Genomic DNA, 20,287 nt, shown 5'->3' on the forward strand with positions numbered 1-20,287 from the left:
GATTCCAAGTCTTGTAATTTAATTTGCATGGCTGAATGAACTTGTCTTTCTCCTACTCCAAAAATACAGACTACCACATCCTGAACTGCAGCCCTTCAGAAAAGAGGCCAAGTCTTTAGGTTAGAATTCCATAATTATGCCCACTCTACACCTTCATACTCAGTAACAATTTTTTTAATTAAAAATGAATTCTAAGCCTATAAGCCTGTTCTTTCTGAGAAAATCATGGGAGAGGGACAGAAGTGCTCTATATTTCTCTTAATTATAAATAAAGTCCCTTAACCTAAAAAGCTATGAGACTTATATTTCAGGTGCAAGTATATGTGAACTGCTGTAGAAGGGAATAGACTATGTTACCTAGAACCCAGAGAACATACACTTTTGGCACTTTGTCAGTGGAATTAGAAAGTTTTTCCTAGAATTTCCCTAGCTTGATTTTATGAGTATATTATTAGAATCTAGCCCTGTGTATTAGTGGGCATAGTTCTATGATAAACAATCTCCACATTTTGGTGACTGATTTTTAGAAAAGTGTGTGCATTACTCACAACACAATCTAATGGCATGAAGATGAAAATGGTGTAAGGGCTCTGCTCTAAACCTTCCATCAGGAACCCAGGCTACTTGTGGTGTGTGGCTTTGCTAGCTTCTGGAGCCCTTACCTTCTCTGCATTCAGCCCACCAAGTAGAGAAAATCTCAAGAGATTCCCCAAGAGGTCTTCAGGAGCCAGATCTGAAAATGGTATGTGTCACCATTGCCTCAGCACATTGGCCAGCGCTCAACCATACAATATCCCCACTAACTGCAAAGGAGACCAAAAAATGAAATGTAGGTGACTGCCAAGAAGAGGTAGAGTAGGATTTGAGGAACACAGAGCAGCCTCCATCACATCTTCAACAGTTGTGAACTGGGTTAATTGACAGGGTATGTGAAAATAGCCCCATGGTGGCTCCTGGGTGCTAGAAGCTCTAAGAAATTATTGGACCAGCATGTCCATTCCAGAAAGCTGTAGCTTTATGCTGCCCACTAGAAAGAGTGCTCACTTTTAGATGCTGTGAGAGAGACAAGATGAATTGGAGATTGCCTCTGCCCTCAGGCAGTATACAGTCTCCTAAAGGAGTAGGCTACCTGTATAACTAGCTGTGTTTTAGCTTGTATAACAGGACACTAAATCAGACATTTTTACTGAGGATCTTCTAATAGATAGGAAATTGCAAACTGGAGTATCAGATCAAGGTACAGATTTTCAAAGGAAAATCAAGAAAGGGTTCTATGATCTAAACTTTTACAGCTACAAAGAGGATAGGGAAGGTCCCTGAGAGTGTAAGTTGAGAGAAAACTTCATGAGGACGATTTCTATTTTAAAAAGCTAAATTTAAAAAAAGTTTTTTTTTTTTTAAATCATGCTGTTTTCTACCTACATCCCCAAGGATGAGGGCTGTGGGATTTTCAGCTAGTTCATCTAAATCTCAGCATCACTGACTTCCACAGGATCATTCTGAGAACTTGACACCTATCCCCTGAGGCTGTGAGAGGGAACACCATAGATGGATGTCTGTTATCTGAGAACCTTCAAAGAGAATACACCCAGACTGCTTAGCTGGTCCAATGGCAGGAGCAAACGAAAATTGTTGTGCTGTTGAAATCTCCTGCTTCTAGTGTTTCTTCAACCAAAGGATGTACTGTGGACTTCTTCAATTCTGTCCCATATAGCCATTCAGATGGGTCCTTAGCAGAGAGAAGTTGGGAGTGGATCACTAGATGCCCAGAGGCTGGGGAGGAAGCCATCAGCTGAGCTAGAGTGGCACTGCCTGAATCAGCAAGTCAAGAGAAGACCAGAGAGTGAGCAACCTCTGAAGAACCCATAAAAGTGGTCTTAGAAAGAGTCAGCTCCAAATATTAGCTTTAAATATTAGCTCTAGGGAGCCTGGGTGGCTCAGTCAGTTAAATTATCTGACTTTGGCTTAGGTCATGATCCCAGCGTCCTGAGACAGCCCTTCATCAGGCTTCCCACTCAGTGGAGAATCTACTTGTCCCTCTCTCTCTGCCCCTCCCCTTGCTCATGCTCTCTCTCTCTCTCTCTCTTTAAATAAATAAATATTAGCTCCAAATATTCAATATTTAAATATAAGCTCCCTTATGATTCTATAAGTCAAAAAGATCTTTCCTGTCCCTCTGATCTCTCTTCCTTATTCCACCATGGGGTTGTAGGTTGGCCAGAAAGAGCAATGAGTGAGTGAAGGGGGATGGGAAACAGAAAAATAGAGGGCATCAAGTACACTCTTTATGTTGAAGACTCTTTATGTTGAGGGCAACACTGACTGGGAGGTGGCAAAGAAGGGTTAGCTTTGAGTGATGATGGATGGTTCAAGTGCTGATGCAAATTAGGCTGGAAGCCCTCATTTCTGAATTGAGACTGTGTTTTGTAATCTGCAGTGAACATAGAACATTTTCTTAACTATGATCAAAAAAGTCATAGTTCTGCTGGAGTTTTTGTCAGGGGCAGGGGAAGAGCTCATCCTTTTGCACAGGCTAAAAGAGACAGTGACAGGCAAAAAGAATGTTCTTTTATGACTACAGCTGACAGAGCTGATATGTTCAATGTGCCATTTATTTTTGAATTCTGGTGGAGTGCCCCAGGAGAAATACAAATAAAGTGCTCTGAGAGGTCAAATAAAAAAGTGCTTGCTTCTAGCTGGAGTGGAAGTGGAAATTTGGGATGGTGTAGGGAAGATAGGCGGCCAATGGAGCTTTGTTAAAGGCATTTCTAGCAGAGCAAACAACATAAAAAAGCCAGGAATGAGTCAATGTAGGTTCATCCTTGGTAAAAAAAAATAATAATAAAAATAAAAATAAAATAAAAAATAAATGTACCATCCTGTTGATTGACGTTAATGGGAGACACTATGTGTGTGAGTTGGGGGTATGGAAAATCTCTGTACCTCCCTCACAATTTTGTTGTAAATCTAAAAATGCTCTAAAAAATTGCCCTTTTAAAAAAGCATGGAGAAAGAAAAAAACATAGCAGATGCATATAAAATAGAAATTAATTCCATTTGGCTGAAGTCAAGTATATAGGGCAATAATGGAAAATAAGGTAGAAAGTGTGGCTTCCAGCTTCAGTGGAAGGCATACGGCATGCTTGAAACCTCTGCAGGGAGTCTGCAGAAAAGGCAAGGCATTGAAGATGAGGCAAGTGACCAGGGCAAAAGGAAAATCCTTGTAGTTAGGCTGACCTTCATGAGAGGTAGCCAAATGTCTACCATATGGTATCCAGTGAGGTATGGGGTGTTAATTTTTACCTAGATAGACAAGGCTGATATCCAAGAGGGTGCTGATGTGATCAATAGAGTGTGAAATCAAGGAATTGTAGGCAGTGGGGATGATAAGTTCAGTAAGTTATAATTGAAGGTAGTCATTTCATCTTAGAGTAGGTTGGGAGTGAAACCGATATAGTTAGGGAAAGCTTCTTTTCAGACAGGGAGCTTCAACACACCTGTTCTGTGACCTCTGACAAGTAATTTGTCTTCCCTAAGCTCTAGTTTCCCCATCTATGAAGGAGAAATGATAATATATAATACAACCCCACACAGGTTGCTCAGCAGGGTGACTGGCACATTTAAAGGGACCAGGAGAAGCTAATTCCTTTCTCTTTCCTTTAAGGGGAAAAGGATGGAGATTCTTGATAAGCAGATTGCAATTCAGGTTATAGTCCCTGCTTCAGTGAAGGAATTAGAGAAGACAATCTAGAAGCCACAGCAGATGCGTTTGCATGGACCAAGCCATCAGTGAGGGTAGGAGAGAACTGCAGGTCAGTGGGTTTTTAGAGCTCCTGCATACCAAGCTTAGGGCAAGAAACATCAACCCTATGGAAACTCTGAGTCTGTTGGTCTGAGGTGGGATTAGCTCAGGGACTTAGTGGGGCTGAGTTTACAGGTTACAGATCCTTAGTGTCTGGAAGGTGGCCTCAGAGACAGATATAAGTGGAGAATGGGGGGATGTGCAAACAAAGGAATTTGAACATCATTCTGATGCACTCACAGGGTTTTAAGGAGAGCATTCCTGATAGATGGGAGAGACCTGAGATGTTGTGTGCCCATGCAGCCATGCAGAGATGCCCAGGGAATGAAACCAGCACAGTACAAGGCCTGAAAGCAGAAATGGTAAGAATCAGGACAGAGACTCTAGGCACAACTCTGCTGCTATGCTTTCTGAGTCTTGGTTTCTCCTTCCATCAAATGGGCTCAGGGTGATACTTTACTCACCTATAGTCTGTGATCTAAAACTTTGTCTACCCAAAATTCAGCCAAAACGTAAGAGCAAATAAAAATGGTCCTAAGCAATCAACGTAAACACTATTACAAGTTTCAGGTTGAAAACATGAGACAGTAAGTACTCCAGTGCAGCTAATTCATCAGGACTATATACTTACATGCACATAATTGCAATACACTTGACATTGTAGTTACTCCTCACAGAGAACTCAAGATGCACATCAAAAAGGGATTAGAGTGTGAGATGTTCACAGAAACAAACGGGTAGAGAGCCCATCATAAGGAGGATATTTCTTTTTTAAAAAAAGCAACTGTTATTTTTTTAAAAGATTTTATTTATTTATTCATGAAAGACAAAGAGAAAGAGAGGCAGAGACACAGGCAGAGGGAGAAGCAGGCTCCATGCAGGGAGCCTGACGTGGGACTCGACTCCAAGTCTCCAGGATCAGGTCCTGGGCTGAAGGCGGTACTAAACCACTGAGCCACCCAGGCTGCCCAAGCAATTGTTATTTTTAAAATAGCAATGTGGATCCATTCAGTGTAGGGACAAAGAATGTATACACCCCTCTATGCTCTGGGGGCTACCTGCATTGTGCTATAGTCTCTGAAATCAGAAAACATAATGAGTAATTGATGTTTGCAAAGACAATTCTGAGTCATCAATAACTGCTAAATTATGTTCAGAAGTTTCTATTTATAAAAGAGGCAGGGAGGAGACTGGAGTATATTTGTAAACTTCTTTTCGAAATTATAGAATTTTAAAAATTTGAGTGTTTCAAGAGGCAAGTCTTCATTCTATGAACATTCATTTATCCAATATTTGTTTTTTGTAGGTCACAGTATTCTTACACAAGCCTGCTGTGACTATAAAATATGCAGGCTGCTTTAAAAAAGAAAATAAACAGACCAAAATATAGTCAAATGAATAGTCAGTTGCCTTGGAAGGCTATAAACTTGTACTCTATGATCCTGCTATTGTTGAAAATATTTTTGGAATTTGTATATATTTTCTATATAGCCTTTTTCATGAGTTTAGGATGATACAAATCCACACCCTCCTTAACTTAGAATCTCAAGTTATTATTTACAAAAAACAAACAAACAAACAAACAAAACCAATGACAACGTTATGTTGAGCCTGGTTCTTCCAGAAACATTAGCTAAGCATTTACCTCTATGGTATAAGAAGACACTGGCTGGCTCTTGAAGTTAGCCCAGAAGTGAGGCTGAATTATCCATATTATTCACTTTTCAGTGGCTCTCGAACACTTTAGACCTGCACTACCAGTCAAATCACTGGCCACCATCAAGAAGACTTTTTTAAATGTGCCATGAACTCTGGTGTTAGGGTCCCAAGTGGACTCTCAGCAGTGGTTTGAGTGATGACAGCACCATTATAAGAAGGTCACTCCTTTGAAGGAAACAACACTAATTTATTATGTAAATGCCACCATATTCATTTTTAAAATGCATGGCATGGAATCACATTTGACAGAGCATTGACATTAATCCCTCTGCAAAAGTAAAAGTATGGCTGCCACCATCATTATATCAGAGGCTACGTTGGAGGCTAAAAATTAGAGATTCAAGTTCACCTTCACTGTCGTTGGCAGGATCATAGTTCTCTGCCTGCCCCAGCAGCCCAGTGGGTGGATGACTGAATCCTGCTGCAACACAATGATGGCAGAAGCCCAGGTTTGCAGCACAGTGTCCCTAGACCCTCAGCAGAGCTCTCTCCCAGCAGTGATTCAGAACAGAGAATGACACTTTGCAAACAGAATTTATCTTCTGCTCACCCTACACCTTTTTTGAAAGCCTATGAATTTGAACAATCTGCTCATCTTGAGATGTCGAGCGCCACAAAGGTGGGCCAAGAGCCAAAACTTTTTGCCCAGACTTTGTTTTAAATTGTTATAAGCTGAGTTCATCATTTAAGCATGTAGTTTTAAAACATAGAGGGAAATCATATTATTACAGAAAGCATCATAAGTCATTTATAACTCTACCGGGATGTGCCAAGCCTGAACTTGAAAACAGTAAAGACAGTATGTTGTGTTTGGAAGGTTTCAGCATCAAAAATATCCTATTCATCCTAATAACTATGAAGCATTAAGATTTAATTATGTGTTTATTCCCTTATTAAACTGATGTCATGACATTTTATTAAAAACACTCCTTTTCTACTCATGATCTTAGAAAACAAGGGTTTAAGTAGACCTGTCAGGTCATTTTCAGCAGTTCTTTCAAATGAGCAAATGAATTCTGTTGGGATCTTTCAATTGCAAAAGACATTCGTTCTACTTTAAATAATGCAACTTCAAATACAAAAGTAATACAATCTTAATGTAATCTGAAAAATGCAGAAAAATAGAAGCTAAGGAAAAAAATCTAACAACTACTAAAAATTGGACTTTATCAACAATTAAGACTTTTGCTTTGTAAAAAGACACTGTTGGGAGAATGAAAAGGCAAACTGTGAGCTGGAGGATAATATTTGCAAATCATGTAATTTACAGAAGACTTGTATCCAGAATGAATAAAAATCACTTAATGCTCAACAGTAAGAGAGCAAACAACCCAATTAAAAAACAGACAAATGACTTGAACAGACATTGTACCATAAAGCATAGGTGGGTGACAAGAGTGTGAAAAGGTGTTTGACATCAGATGTCTTTAAGAAAATGCAAATTAAACCATAAGAAGATATCAGTACCTATCAGAATGGATAAAATTTAAAAGATTGATAATACCAAGTGCTGGTGAGAACATAGAGCCAGTGAGAGTCTTATTTACTGCTGGTGGGAATTTAAAAGAGTATAGCCACTCTGAAAAGCAGCTTGGCAGTTTCTTAGGAGGTTAAAAATACACTTACAATATGACCCAGCAATCCCACTTCAGGGTGTTTATCCTAAAGAAATGAAAACTTGTGTTCACACAAAAACTACTGTACAAATATTTATAGAAGCTTTATTTATAATTTCCAAAACCTGGTACAACACAATGCTTCTTCCAAGGGTAAACAGATAAAAAAGCTGATAAATGCAGATAGGGGGCTAGTCCTCCATAACGATGTGGAATGAAGTTTTGATAAATGCCATAACTCTTGTGAATCATAAAATATTTATGCTAATTGAAAGAAGTCAGATGAAAGAGTTCACCTACTATGTGATTCCATTTGGAGGACAGGGCTCCATCTCAGGGTCCTGAGGTCATGATGTGAGCCAAAATCAAGAGCCCAATGCTTAATCAACTGAGCCACCTGGGTGCCCCTGACACCATAAATAACTTTTAAAGTAGTTCTAGGGATCCCTGGGTGGCGCAGCGGTTTGGCGCCTGCCTTTGGCCCAGGGCGTGATCCTGGAGACCCGGGATCGAATCCCACATCAGGCTCCCGGTGCATGGAGCCTGCTTCTCCCTCTGCCTGTGTCTCTGCCCCTCTCTCTCTCTCTCTCTGACTATCATGAATAAATAAATAAAATCTTTAAAAAAAAAAAATAAAGTAGTTCTAGAATTTTAGTTGTCTTCATAATATAGGTCACAGCGTACTTGAAAGCAATGTCCACATTTTTGCAGGAAAAAAGATTGTTCGCCCACGCCAGGCTTTCCAACTTAGAAATATTTTATTTTATTTTATAGTATTCAGGAGATAATAGAATTTGTCTAATCATCCATCCTAATCTTTTTCATGTAGTCACTGAAGAGTGCCAGCATGTCAAATTTGGTAACAGAAATAATTATTTGATTAAAACATTAAGTTCTTGCTCATTCCTTCATTAATGGGAGCACAAGTAGGTGGAATGCTTGCCTCCCAGATTGTAAGTGGACGGGGTCTGTGGACAAGATAAAACAATGGAGCAGGTAAAAGATAGTCCCTTTGGAAACCGGAGGAATAGTTTCTGTGTCAAAGAATATCCCAATTCAAAGTAGAGGTTTCCATAGTGTTGAAGAATAATCCTGCCTATTTGGTACCAAATTAGGTAGAGGGTGGATTTTTAGAGATAGAAAGTTGACTTAATGAGGTACAAATTCTCACATTGAAATAAAATGGTTCTCTGTCTTGGCTGTGGACTTGAGCCCCCAGGGATTTAGTGGGATTGTTCCAAATCTCCTCTGGAATATATATGTTCTAGCTGGAGGACTTGGTTTGGGGATGCATCTGGTCTCCTCGGAGTTCTGGCATGGGCGACTCAGAGCTTGCACCTCTGCGATCTGTTTAGTCTCCAGGGACCTCTGTGACTTCATGACAGCCATTCTGAGAAATGAGAACTGCTTGATTTCTTTGACGGGATGTTAAACCTTTGGGAATGGGATTTTGGCTTACTTTTAAAACTACAAATTTCTCAATGAAAAGTAAGCTTTAGATGTATAGTAGACAAGAATGGAAAGGACTCTTTTTTCCCAGGGCAAAAGGATTTAAAAAAAAAAAAAAAACAGGAAGAGAGAGTTAGCATTAATCTTGCTATAGCATTTAAATATCTGTGTTGGTTGGGTAAAGACTTTATTAGCACTGTTCTTAACCCGCAGATGGTATTAGCATTGTAAATTAGCATCGGTCTTAACCCTCAGATGATTACAGTTGGAGAGGTACAGATCGTGACTGCTGAGTATTTCCACTGAATTGAGTCCAGTCACTGCATGGAACAGCTGTGGTCTAATTATGTTCAGCCATGGTTCTCTAACAAATACATTTCTGGGGCTCATCGAACTTGTAGTGCCAAAGAGACATAGATGATAAAAGCAGATTGAATTGATGTCTACTTTTGATCCTTTGAAAGGAGCCAAGATCAACATCTGCATAGAATACAAGCTTATGTATCTGTTATATTTATTTTTAAAGGTTATTTTATTTGACTTATTAAAACTTAGAACCAAGTATCCCATAACAATGAGGTTAACATAAATAATGATTAGATTCTTAGGCTATCCTTAGAGATTCTATTTAATCCATTATATAGCTGAACCATTGAAACTTACCACCACTTACCACCTTATTTCTTTTGGAAAATGAATCCCAGTATAGAAGGCACATATCTCTCCATCCAGGCAGCTAGAGAAAGGCCCCCTCACACACCAACTAGGTTGCCCAGTGGGAAGACTATGCATTTCCCAAGGGTATAGACAAAGCAGAAACATTAAAGTCTTTGCCAGGGTCTGAATACATTTGTACCCTCTCCCTCAAATTAATATACTGAAATCCTAATTCCCAAAGCAATTGTGTTAGGATGTGGAGCCTTTGGGAGGTAATTAGGTAATAAGGGCAGAGCCCTTATGATTGATTAGTGTCCTTATAAAAGATACCCCAGAGAGCTAGTTAACCTCTTCCACCACGAGGGATTACAGCAGTAAGTCAATAGGCTGCAGCCCAGAAGAGGACCCTCACCAGAGCCCAACGATGGCATCCTGGTTTTAGACTTCCAGCTTCCAGAACTGTGAGAAATAAACATCCATTGTTTATAAGTCACATAGTTTCTGGTGACTTATATTATAGCAGCCTGAACAGACTGAGACAAATTTATTTTAAGATAATTTGATAAAATATATCACATATACATGTGATATAAAGTTTTAAGGCACTCATGAGAAAAGTTAGAATTTTGCTTAACTTCCTTAAATTTAGTATTACTTTCAGAATGAATCATACACAGAGATCACTAGGGCCTCTGAAGATCTTAATCAGGGCCTGCTCCTTTCATCCTGTCCTCATATTCCTTCCTTTGTCAATTCCCACAGTGTTGGCCCCAAAAACAGAACCCAAACGTGAGGGTAGTTTCTTCAGAGGCCTTAGTGAGGGCTGTGGCAGAGGTGAGTTTCGTGACATGGAGTGGCAAGTGGGCCATAAGATTTCTCTCCAGCTCTTCTGTAACCTGGCACTTGTAAGGATTCCAGTAATAGTGGAACCAAAGGGGCATCGGTACCTCTTCATGAGCTTGCATGGTTCAGAAATCGGGTCCTGCCTTCCTGAACATCATATATTTTATGTACTCCAGGGTATTATGGCCATTTTAGAAAGTAAGAGTATAGAACTGTTTTGTTGTTTGTTTGTTTGTGTTTTGCATTAAAGGGGAGGGCCGCATAATGAAAGAGGACAATCCTGTGGGAAGGCCAAATGATAGAGAATGAGATTGGATGCAGGTGATTTTGAAAAATTTCAGCAAATGGGAACCTAGCAGAAATTGCATGAGTCTGAAGGAGAAGTAAACTCAAAACAATTGTGAGTTTGCACTAGCAAAAATAAATAAATGAATAAACAAAGCCAATTCTTTAAATGGGCAAAGAATTTGAACAGACATGTCTCCATAGAAGCTATGCAAGTGGACAACAGGTCTATTAAAATTGTTCAGTATCACTAATCATAAGGGAAATGTAAATCTAAACTACAATGGGATTACCCTTAGCACTGTTGGGATGACTATTATCAAAACAAAACAAAACAAAACAAAAAAACAAAGCAAAAACAAAAAATAACAACTGTTGGTTAGGATGTGGAGAAGGGAACCCTGATACGGTGTTAGTGACAATGTAAAGTGGTACAGCCATTGTGGAAAATAGTATGGAGTTTCTTCAAATTTTTAAAAATAGAATTACCTTGTGATCCAGGAATCCTACTTTTGGGTATTTATCTGAAGGAAATGCACTCAGGAACTTGAAGAGTTATCTGCACTGCCATGCCCATTGAAGCATTATCCACAATAGCTAAGATATGGAAACAATCTAAATGCCCATCTACTGGTGGAGGAATAAAGAAAATGTGGCCTATTTATCTATCTATCCTGCTATTTTTGAGCATATGGATGGACTTGAAGAACATTATGATAAGTGAAATAAGTCAGATACACAATGATAAATACTGTTTGATCTCACTTCTATGTAGAATCTAAAACAGTCACACTCATAGAAGCAAAGAGTAATGGTGGTTGCTAGAGGCTGAGGGGAGGAGGAACAGAGGAGGTGATGGTCAAAGGGCATGTTAGTCAGGGTTCTCCAGAGAAACAGAAGCAATAGGATATATACAGATATATACAAGGGGAGATTTAGTATAGGAATTGTGCGTGTGATTATGGAGGCCAAGAAATGCCACAATCTGCCATCTGCAAGGTGGAGAACCAGGAAAGCCAGTAGTATAATTCAGTCTGAGTCTGAAGGCTTTAGAACCAGGAATGCTGATGTGCAAGAGCAGGAGAGGATGGATGTCCCCACTCAAGCAAAGAGAAGAAATTTGCCCTTTCTTCACCTTTTGTTCTATTCAGGCCCTCAACAGATTAAATGATACCCACTTGCATTGGTGAGGGCAATCTTCTTTACTTAGTCTACCAATTCACATGCTAATTTCTTCTGGAAACACCCTCACAGGCATACCCAGAAATAATGTTTAATAGCTTATCTGGGCACCCCTTAGCCCAGTCAAGTTGACCCATAAAGTAACCATCCCAGGGTACAAATTTCCACTTATGCAAGACAAGTAAGTTCTGGAAATCTATACAGGCATACCTCAGAGATATTGTGAGTTTGGTTCCAGGCCACTGCAATAAAGTCAACGTTGAAATAAAGCAAATCAAATGAATGTTTTGGTTTCTACTGCATATAAAAGCTATGTTTACACTATATTATAGTCTCTTAAGTGTGTAATAGCATTATGTTTAAAAAAGCAATGTACACACCTTAAATAAAATATACTTTATTGCTAAAAAATGCTAATCACCATCTGAGCTTTCAGTGAGTTGTAATCACTGATCATAGATCCCCATAACAAATATAATGAAAGAGTTTGAAACATTGAAGAATTACCAAAATATGGCACAGAAACACAAAGTGAGCCAATGTTGAGAAAAGGGTACCCGTAGATTTGCTCTGGGCAGGGTTGCAACAAACCTTCCGTTTATAAAAAAAAAAAAAAAAAAATCACAGTACCTGCGAAGCACGATAAAATGAGGTATGCCTGTGCAGCATGGTACCTGTAGCTAACAACACTGTATTGGGCCAGTTCTCCTTCCCGACATGGCACAGTCGGTTAACATCACAGAGCTGAACCTGCCGCAGCTAGAAATGCTCAAGAACCAGCTGGACCAGGAAGTGGAGTTCCTGTCCACGTCCATCGCGCAGCTCATAGTGGTGCAGACCAAGTACGTGGAAGCCAAGGACTGTCTGCACGTGCTCAACAAGAACAACTAGGGGAAAGAACTATTCGTCCCACTGACGAGTTCTATGTATGTCCCTGGGAAGCTACATGATGTGGAACATGTACTCATTGATGTGGGAACAGGCTACTATGTAGAAAAGACAGCTGAGGATGCCAAGGACTTTTTCAAGAGGAAGATAGACTTTCTTACGAAGCAAATGGAGAAAATCCAACCAGCTCTGCAGGAGAAGCATGCCATGAAACAGAGTAAGGTTGGCCTGAGGCACCCCTTCACCCTTTCTACCTCCATGATAAAGAGCATGGATTCCAGTGTGAACTGGGGGTGTCCCCTTTGCTAGATTAAAACCATGTCTTTCTCAAAAAAAAAAAAAAAACAAAACAAAACAAAAAACACTGTATTTATACCTAAAATATGCTAAGAGGGAAAATCTATTAAGTGTTCTTATCACTCATACAAAAATAATAATTATAATAAAAGGGGGAGGAAAATTTGGGAGGTGATGGATATGTCTATGGCTTTAATGGTGATGATGGTTTTATGCTATACACTTTTACTCCAATTCATTGAGTTGTATGTATTAAATATATGACTTTTTATATATAAATAACTGCTCAATAAAGTGGTTTATTGGGTTTGAACTGAAAATTGAGCAGAAGTGGAAGTATGATCCAGATATTAAGAACTAAGATTGAGTTTATCTTTGTGTATGGTGTAAGAGAATAATCTAGTTTCATTCTTCTGCACGTGGCTGTCCAATTTTCCCAGCACCATTTATTAAAAAGACTGTTCTTTTTCCAGTGGATAGTCTTTCCTGCTTTGTCGAATATTAGTTGATCATAGAATTGAGGGCCCATTTCTGAGTTCTCTATTCTGTTCCATTGATCTATGTGTCTGTTTTTGTGCTAGTACCACACTGTCTTGATAATCACAGCTTTCTAGTACAACTTGAAATCCAGTATTGTGATGCCCCCAGCTCTGGTTTTCTTTTTCAATATTCCCCTGGCTATTCAAGGTCTTTTCTGATTCCACACAAATCTTAAGATTATTTGTTCCAACTCTCTGAAGAAAGTCCATGGTATTTTGATAGGGATTGCATTGAACGTGTAAATTGCCCTGGGTAACATTGACATTTTCACAATATTAATTCTTCCAATCCATGAGCATGGAATATTTTTCCATCTCTTTGTGTCTTCCTCAATTTCTTTCAAAAGTGTTCTATAGTTTTTAGATAAACTCAAAATGGATGAAAGACCTAAATGTGAGACAAGAATCCATCAGAATCCTAGAGGAGAACACAGGCAACACCCTTTTTGAACTCGGCCGCAGCAACATTTTGCAAGATACATCTATGAAGGCAAGGAAAACAAAAGCAAAAATGAACTTTTTTGCTTCATAGTCCATAGGCATGGACTTCATCAAGATAAAGAGCTTCTGCACAGCAAAAGAAATAGTCAACAAAACTAAAAGACAACCTACAGAATGGGAGAAGATATTTGCAAATGACCTATCAGATAAAGGGCTAGTATCCAAGATCTATAAATAACTTATTAAACTCAACAGCAAAGAAACAAACAATCCAATCATGAAATGGGCAAAAGACATGAACAGAAATTTCACCAAAGAAGACAGACACATGGCCAACAGGCACATGAGAATATGCTCCACATCACTTGCCATCAGGGAAATACAAATCAAAACCACAATGAGATACCACCTCACACCAGTGAGAATGGGGAAAATTAACAAGGCAGGAAACCACAAAAGTTGGAGAGGATGTGGAGAAAGGGGAACCCTCTTGCACTGTTGATGGGAATGTGAACTGGTGCAGCCACTCTGGAAAACTGTGTGGAGGTTCCTCAAAGAGTTAAAAATAGATCTGCCCTACGATCCAGCATTTGTACTGCTGGGGGTTTACCCCAAAGATACAGATGCAGTGAAACTCTGGGACACCTGCATCCCAATGATTATAGCAGCAATGTCCACAATAACCAAACTGTGGAAGGAGCGTTGGTGTCCATCAAAAGATGAATGCATAGAGATGTGGTCTACGTATACAATGGAATATTATTCAGCCATTAGAAACGACAAGTACCCACCATTTGCTTCAACGTGGATGGAACTGGAGGGTATTATGCTGAGTGAAATAAGTCAATCGGAGAAGGACAAAGATTATATGGTCTCATTCATTTGGGGAATATAAAAAATAGTGAAAAGGAATAAAGGTGAAAGGAAAGAAAATGAGTGGGAAATATCGGTGAGGGTGACAGCACATGAGAGATACCTAACTCTGGGAAAAGAACAAGAGGTAGTGAAAGGGGAGGTGGGCGGGGGTTGGGGGGACTGGGTGATGGGCACTGAGGGGAGTACTTGACAGGATGGGCACTGGGTGTTATGCTATATGTTGGCAAATCGAATTCCAATAAAAAATATACCAAAAAAAAGAACTAAGGTTTGATTTGGGAGTGTTTAGAAACTAGCCTGTTGGGGCACCTGGGTGGCTCAGTCAGTTAAGTGTCGCCTTCAGCTCAAGTCATGATCCCAGAGTCCTAGGATCCAGCCCTGCATCAGGCTCCCTGCTCAGTGGAGAGCCTGCTTCTCCCTCTTCCTCTACTGTTCTCTCTACTTGTGCTCTCTTTCTCTGCTATTTTAAATAAATAAAATCTTTTAAAAAAAAAGAAAGAAAGAAAAGAAACTAGCCTACTGGAGAAGGCAGTGATTTGATTCGGGGAAAAAAAGTGAGAGACACACACTACTATATATTGAAGTTAAAATTGGTTATAATGAATATTCATCCATTTCTCAAGACTGGGAGAGTTTATCTGTCAAGGAAGGGAAATTTCCATTCAGGATCCTGTGGATCCTGTGCAGGTACAGTGGCTACCCTATCTACAGTGTCAATAGTACTGTAACATGAGCCATGTGTATAATTTAAAAATTTCTAGTAGCCACATTCAGACAATAAAAAGAAACTGGTGAAATTAAGCTTCATAATCTATTATGTTTAACCCAATATGTCCAAACTATTAGTTCAGCATGCAATCGATGTTAAAAAGTATTAGTGAAAAAATGTTATTAAAAATATTAATGAGAAATATAGTGTGTATTTCACATTCCAGCACAGCTCAATTGAGACATTAAGTTTTCATCAGAAATACATGATCTGTAATACAAATCTGTAGATTTCATAAAATTTGCAATTGAAAACATGGATTCGCAGACACAAGTTGTTCGAAACAAAGCTCAAAGTTTTCCAATAAGTGAATCAAGTATCAGTTTTCAGATAGAAGTTTATAACTTGAGGAGCCTTGCCTGGGTGATCTTTTCCTGGGCTAATAGTCTGTGGCTCTATTTCTTGCTCAGCTGTATGATTCAACATTCATAGGCATGGTCTTCATACGGGTGAGAGGATGTCAAAGGCATTGTTGTGATATAGATAGAAAGGTTACCCAGTGTCTGGAAAGATGAGAAAAGAAATGAGTGGGTCACACACAGAAGAGCCAGAGAAGTACAAAGACTTTGCAAACAAGGTGCTGAGGGCTACCATTAGAAGAAAAAGAAAAATACTACTGGTGGCAGGAGACAGAGTGGCTGTCAACCTTGAACACCACTGGGAGTTTGTAAAGGATAAACCAGGGGTGCCTGGGCGGCTCAGTCGGTAAAGCATCTGCCTTCATGATCCCGAAGTCCTGGGAACAAGCCCATGGTGGGCTATGTACTCAGCAGGGAGTCTGCTTCTCCCTCTGCCTCTGCCCTCCACCGCCCCCCATGCTCATTCTCTCTCAAATGAATAAATAGAATCCCCCCCCCAAAAAAAAAGAAGAAGAAAGAATGAAAGTAAAAGATAAACCAGTCTGGCCTCCCATAGTGTCATGTAACCAATAACAGTTACCAAGAGACATTACAGTTGTCCCTATATATTTAATACCCAAAAAATGACTGGGAAAAAATCTGAGCACTATTTTTGATACTAAAAAATGGGTATATGTACAGGAAGAAAAAAAGAATTAATTACTTATGTCAAAGACCAAAACCACAATAATTTCACACCAGGGAAAAGATGTGCGTCTATGCCATGCTGAAACTGTTTTCTTATACCATTAAAAAGTAGGACAGAGAGGAGACATAGCAAGGAGCCCTGACTGTAGAGTCTTTAGGGTTACAAATTACAGAGAGAGGTTCCGTTTACCTTAGGTGAATAAAGTTTAAAGCTAAACAGAGAAATAAGGAGGGAAGTGTCTCTGTAGCTGCATAGAAACCTGATGGAGCAGGAAAGCCATGCAGGATGCAGCTGGCCTGCAGCAGCCCTCCAGACACCCCAGCTGTAGTGACCGGGGTGACCTTGTCATCCCCTCAGCAGTAGGCGTCCGTTTTTCCTAAACCTGTGCCCTACCATTTCAGGAACTACTCCTGTTTCTGCTTCTTACTTTGCTACCAGAGTTTATTAACTAGCCCTCCCTTTGTGCCCATATTCAATCTCATTAAGAGCCAGGGTGTGATTGGTCCCGCCAATCACCAATGAGCTAGGTGGCCTTGGTGATGTATCTCGCATCCTCCTGTGCAGGGAGCAAGATTCCTGCTGAAAACAGCTCTGGCCTCCACCTCAGGGCTGTGTGGTGCAAAGCATCTGCCCTGCATAAAGAACTATCCGTGTCATCAGAAGGGCGTCCTGGGCATTGCAGACATTCAACAGATCATGGACATCTCAACTCAGAGTCAAGTCAGCTGATTCAACTCTGAAAGAAGTAACGTTGGCTATCTGCATTATTAGGCTCGATGGAAATCTACATAATCTGGATAGAAAAGTGAGAAAACAAAGGGACCAGCAATAAATAAGACAAGAACTAAATTGATCAAGGGCACCTGGGTGGCTCAGTGGTTGAGCATCTTCCTTTGGCTCAGGGTGTGATCCTGGGGTCCTGGGATCAAGTCCCACATCAGGCTCTCCAGAGGGAGCCTGCTTCTCCCTCTATGTCTCTGCCTCTCTTTCTGTGTCTCTCATGAATAAATACATAAAATATTTAAAAAAAAAAAGAAATAAATTGATCAGAAGTGTTATTACATAAAGGATTTCATTTTTATTCATACATCTCTTCAAATCTTAAAGCACTTTTCAATACTTAATGAGGGACTGTACTTGCAAAGTCTGTCTCATTTTATCGATCCTCTAGGACGCATCGGTAGTTCAGAAACCTTTAATCAGTTAACAGTAAGAAAGCAGACCGGAAGAACAATTGTATAGCAGGAAAGCAAAAGGGCAGTGGGAATCAAAGGAAAGACACTAAAGCACAAAGTGATGTAGAGTGAGCTTTGCTGAGAGAAGGGGTGCACGATTTATTTATTTTTTTTAATCTTTATTTTTTTTTAAATTTTTATTTATTTATGATAGGAACACAGTGAGAGAGAGAGGCAGAGACACAGGCAGAGGGAGAAGCAGGCTCCATGCACCGGGAGCCAGACGTGGGATTCGATCACGGATCTCCAGGATCGCGCCCTGGGCCAAAGGCAGGCGCCAAACCGCTGCGCCACCCAGGGATCCCAGGGTGCACGATTTAAAACGTGTTCCCAAGTTTTGCATCTTCTGTACCCTCACACGTCCATGGTTGGTTACAAAGCTGAGAGGAACAACTGCTAATGACTCGATTTTGTGATTCATGTAAATTCACAGAGAGGAGGCAACGTAACATGTCACTGACCTTTTTAAGTAAGACATCAAGGCGTAAGGACCAAGCAGCATAAAGCAGGATGTGTAATCAGTATCTTTACTGAATAGCGAGGAAGGAGATGATGCATTTTTAAAAGATGCCTTTTATAGATCTGAACTTGAAATAGCAGGATTTGGAATACAATGGCAGACAATATCTTTAGGACCATTTCCTACAATCCTGCTATTTTTAGATGTTTTGTGCTTATTTCTTCCTTGGGTCCCATAGCCTGCATTTTAGTGTTTTCCAAGTACTCGGCGTACTGTACCTGCTTTTCTCTCTTTAATCGCCTCTCCTTCCCCACTCACATTCTTTATAATTTATATATCCTGCTTTTCCATGTGGTTTTCAAATCTACACAAAGGGTTATTTACAGCTGCCAAATGGTCACCATGGCTTTGTAAACAGGGAACTTATTCCAGTTAATGATTATCATCTTATTTGGGTTTTCACTACAGATCAAAGAACACTTTGGAACACTTTGATTTGGTATGAGATTGAACATTTTAGAGGCTGTATTTTGGAGTTGCACAGAGAGAAGAATGCAAGTAAAGTCTCCCCACATGAACTGGCTCGTGTTCTAAGAGCCTACCTCTGTGGTTCACATTTATTTTATCTCTGACCCATCTCCAGCAGTTATCCAAACAGGTCTAAAATTGCTAGAAAATTGGGATAACAGTTTTAAACAATTTGGTCAAGAATAACTTGTTATACTCTTCTTTGTTTCACCATGACTTTGAGTCCTTGCTTATAAACATATGTAGGTGCTTAAATTTTAATTAAGTATTGTATACACTTATGTATGTAAATCTCCTATGAGAGAGCTATTCTGGCAATTAATTGTTTTGCTTTGTTTTTTGTTTTTTTTTAAAGATTTATTTATTCAATAGAGACAGAGAGAGAGAGAGAGAGAGAGAGGCAGAGACATAGGCAGAGGGAGACGCAGGCTCCTCTCAGGAGCCCGATGTGGGACTGGATCCCGGATCCCAAGATCATGACCTGAGCCGAAGGCAGGACCAACCACTGAGCCACCCAGGCATCCCTGGTAATTAACTGTTATAAAAGAATTGTATATACAAGACCTCAAGAAAGGCAAAGTCAGAAAATAAGTATTCATCGAGTAACCAGCATATGAAATTTTTTTACACCTTTGTGAGAAATTTAGCATTTACCTGATGAAAGGAGACAAGCCTCTGCTTGTAATAGGAATCAACCATTATATATTGCATATGTGACATCTAGCCAGAAAGATACAATGACTGGATCATATAAATGCTCCTCTGAACATACATTTTTAAAAAATTAGCACTTCTCAAGGTATTTGGTATGAATATACCAAATTCGGTATATTCATACCAAATACCTAAGTTTGAAGAAAATTCAAATGTTGTCCATTCTCATTTATGGGCTAAGTTTCTAAGTTCTATGAGGTATTTAGAGAAATACTGTCTTTTTAGAATTTGGTATCTCAAAGAGAATCCAACACACGACTGCAGGGACTGTCAATTTGATCTGTAGAGGGACTGAGTCCTTAGCTGGAAATGATCTCGTCATTACCAAGCATTTATTAATTCCTTGATGGAAATATCAAACAAGAAGGATACAGTGGTCCCAAGCTTTTGTCTTCTAACCCTCCTCAGAGGAAATAAGCCAGGATGACCCACCTCCCTATCTCCCAAACATCTCCCTACCCCATCTCCCAAACATGGAGGGGAAAAAAAGGGTCTAGGGAAGTTACTTGGAAAATACTTGGTGTTTCTATAGGATTTGAGGGCTATTGGTCTCTCCAATATCATAAGCTGTGGCTTGCAAATTTCAATGTATCTAAGAATCACTTAGTGAGCTTGTTTTTAAAAAATAAATCCCCCCAGAGATTTCTGATTTCAGTTCAAAAGCTTTGGTGAGGGCCCAGGATTCACATTTTTAATTACCTTTTCTCTGTAGTTCTGGAATGGTCTGAATAACAGCTTCTGCTGGTGGAAAAATGTGGAGCATCTTGTTTTTTCTGCCAGTGATTTCATTGCAGAGATCAGATACACCCTTATTTCCTTTTGACAGTTTGCAAATTTAGTATTTTTATTTTTGTGGAACACCTAGGTGACTCAGTCAGTTTAGTGTCTGCCTTCGGCTCAGGTCATGGTCCCAGGGTCCTAGGATCAAGCCCTGCATCAG

The 20,287-nt window shown here is 39.7% G+C and overlaps 1 protein-coding gene and 1 pseudogene across 2 annotated transcripts in view; both read left to right on the forward strand.

The window, feature by feature from the left end:
• The window catches only part of KIAA1217 (KIAA1217 ortholog), a 464,836-nt gene that overhangs the window by 95,688 nt on the left and 348,861 nt on the right, over positions 1-20,287 (forward strand). The window lies entirely within an intron of this gene.
• Positions 11,965-12,750, forward strand: LOC121497744 (annotated as a pseudogene).

Source organism: Vulpes lagopus, chromosome 8, assembly GCF_018345385.1.
Source record: "Vulpes lagopus strain Blue_001 chromosome 8, ASM1834538v1, whole genome shotgun sequence".
NCBI classification, from domain to species: domain Eukaryota; kingdom Metazoa; phylum Chordata; class Mammalia; order Carnivora; family Canidae; genus Vulpes; species Vulpes lagopus.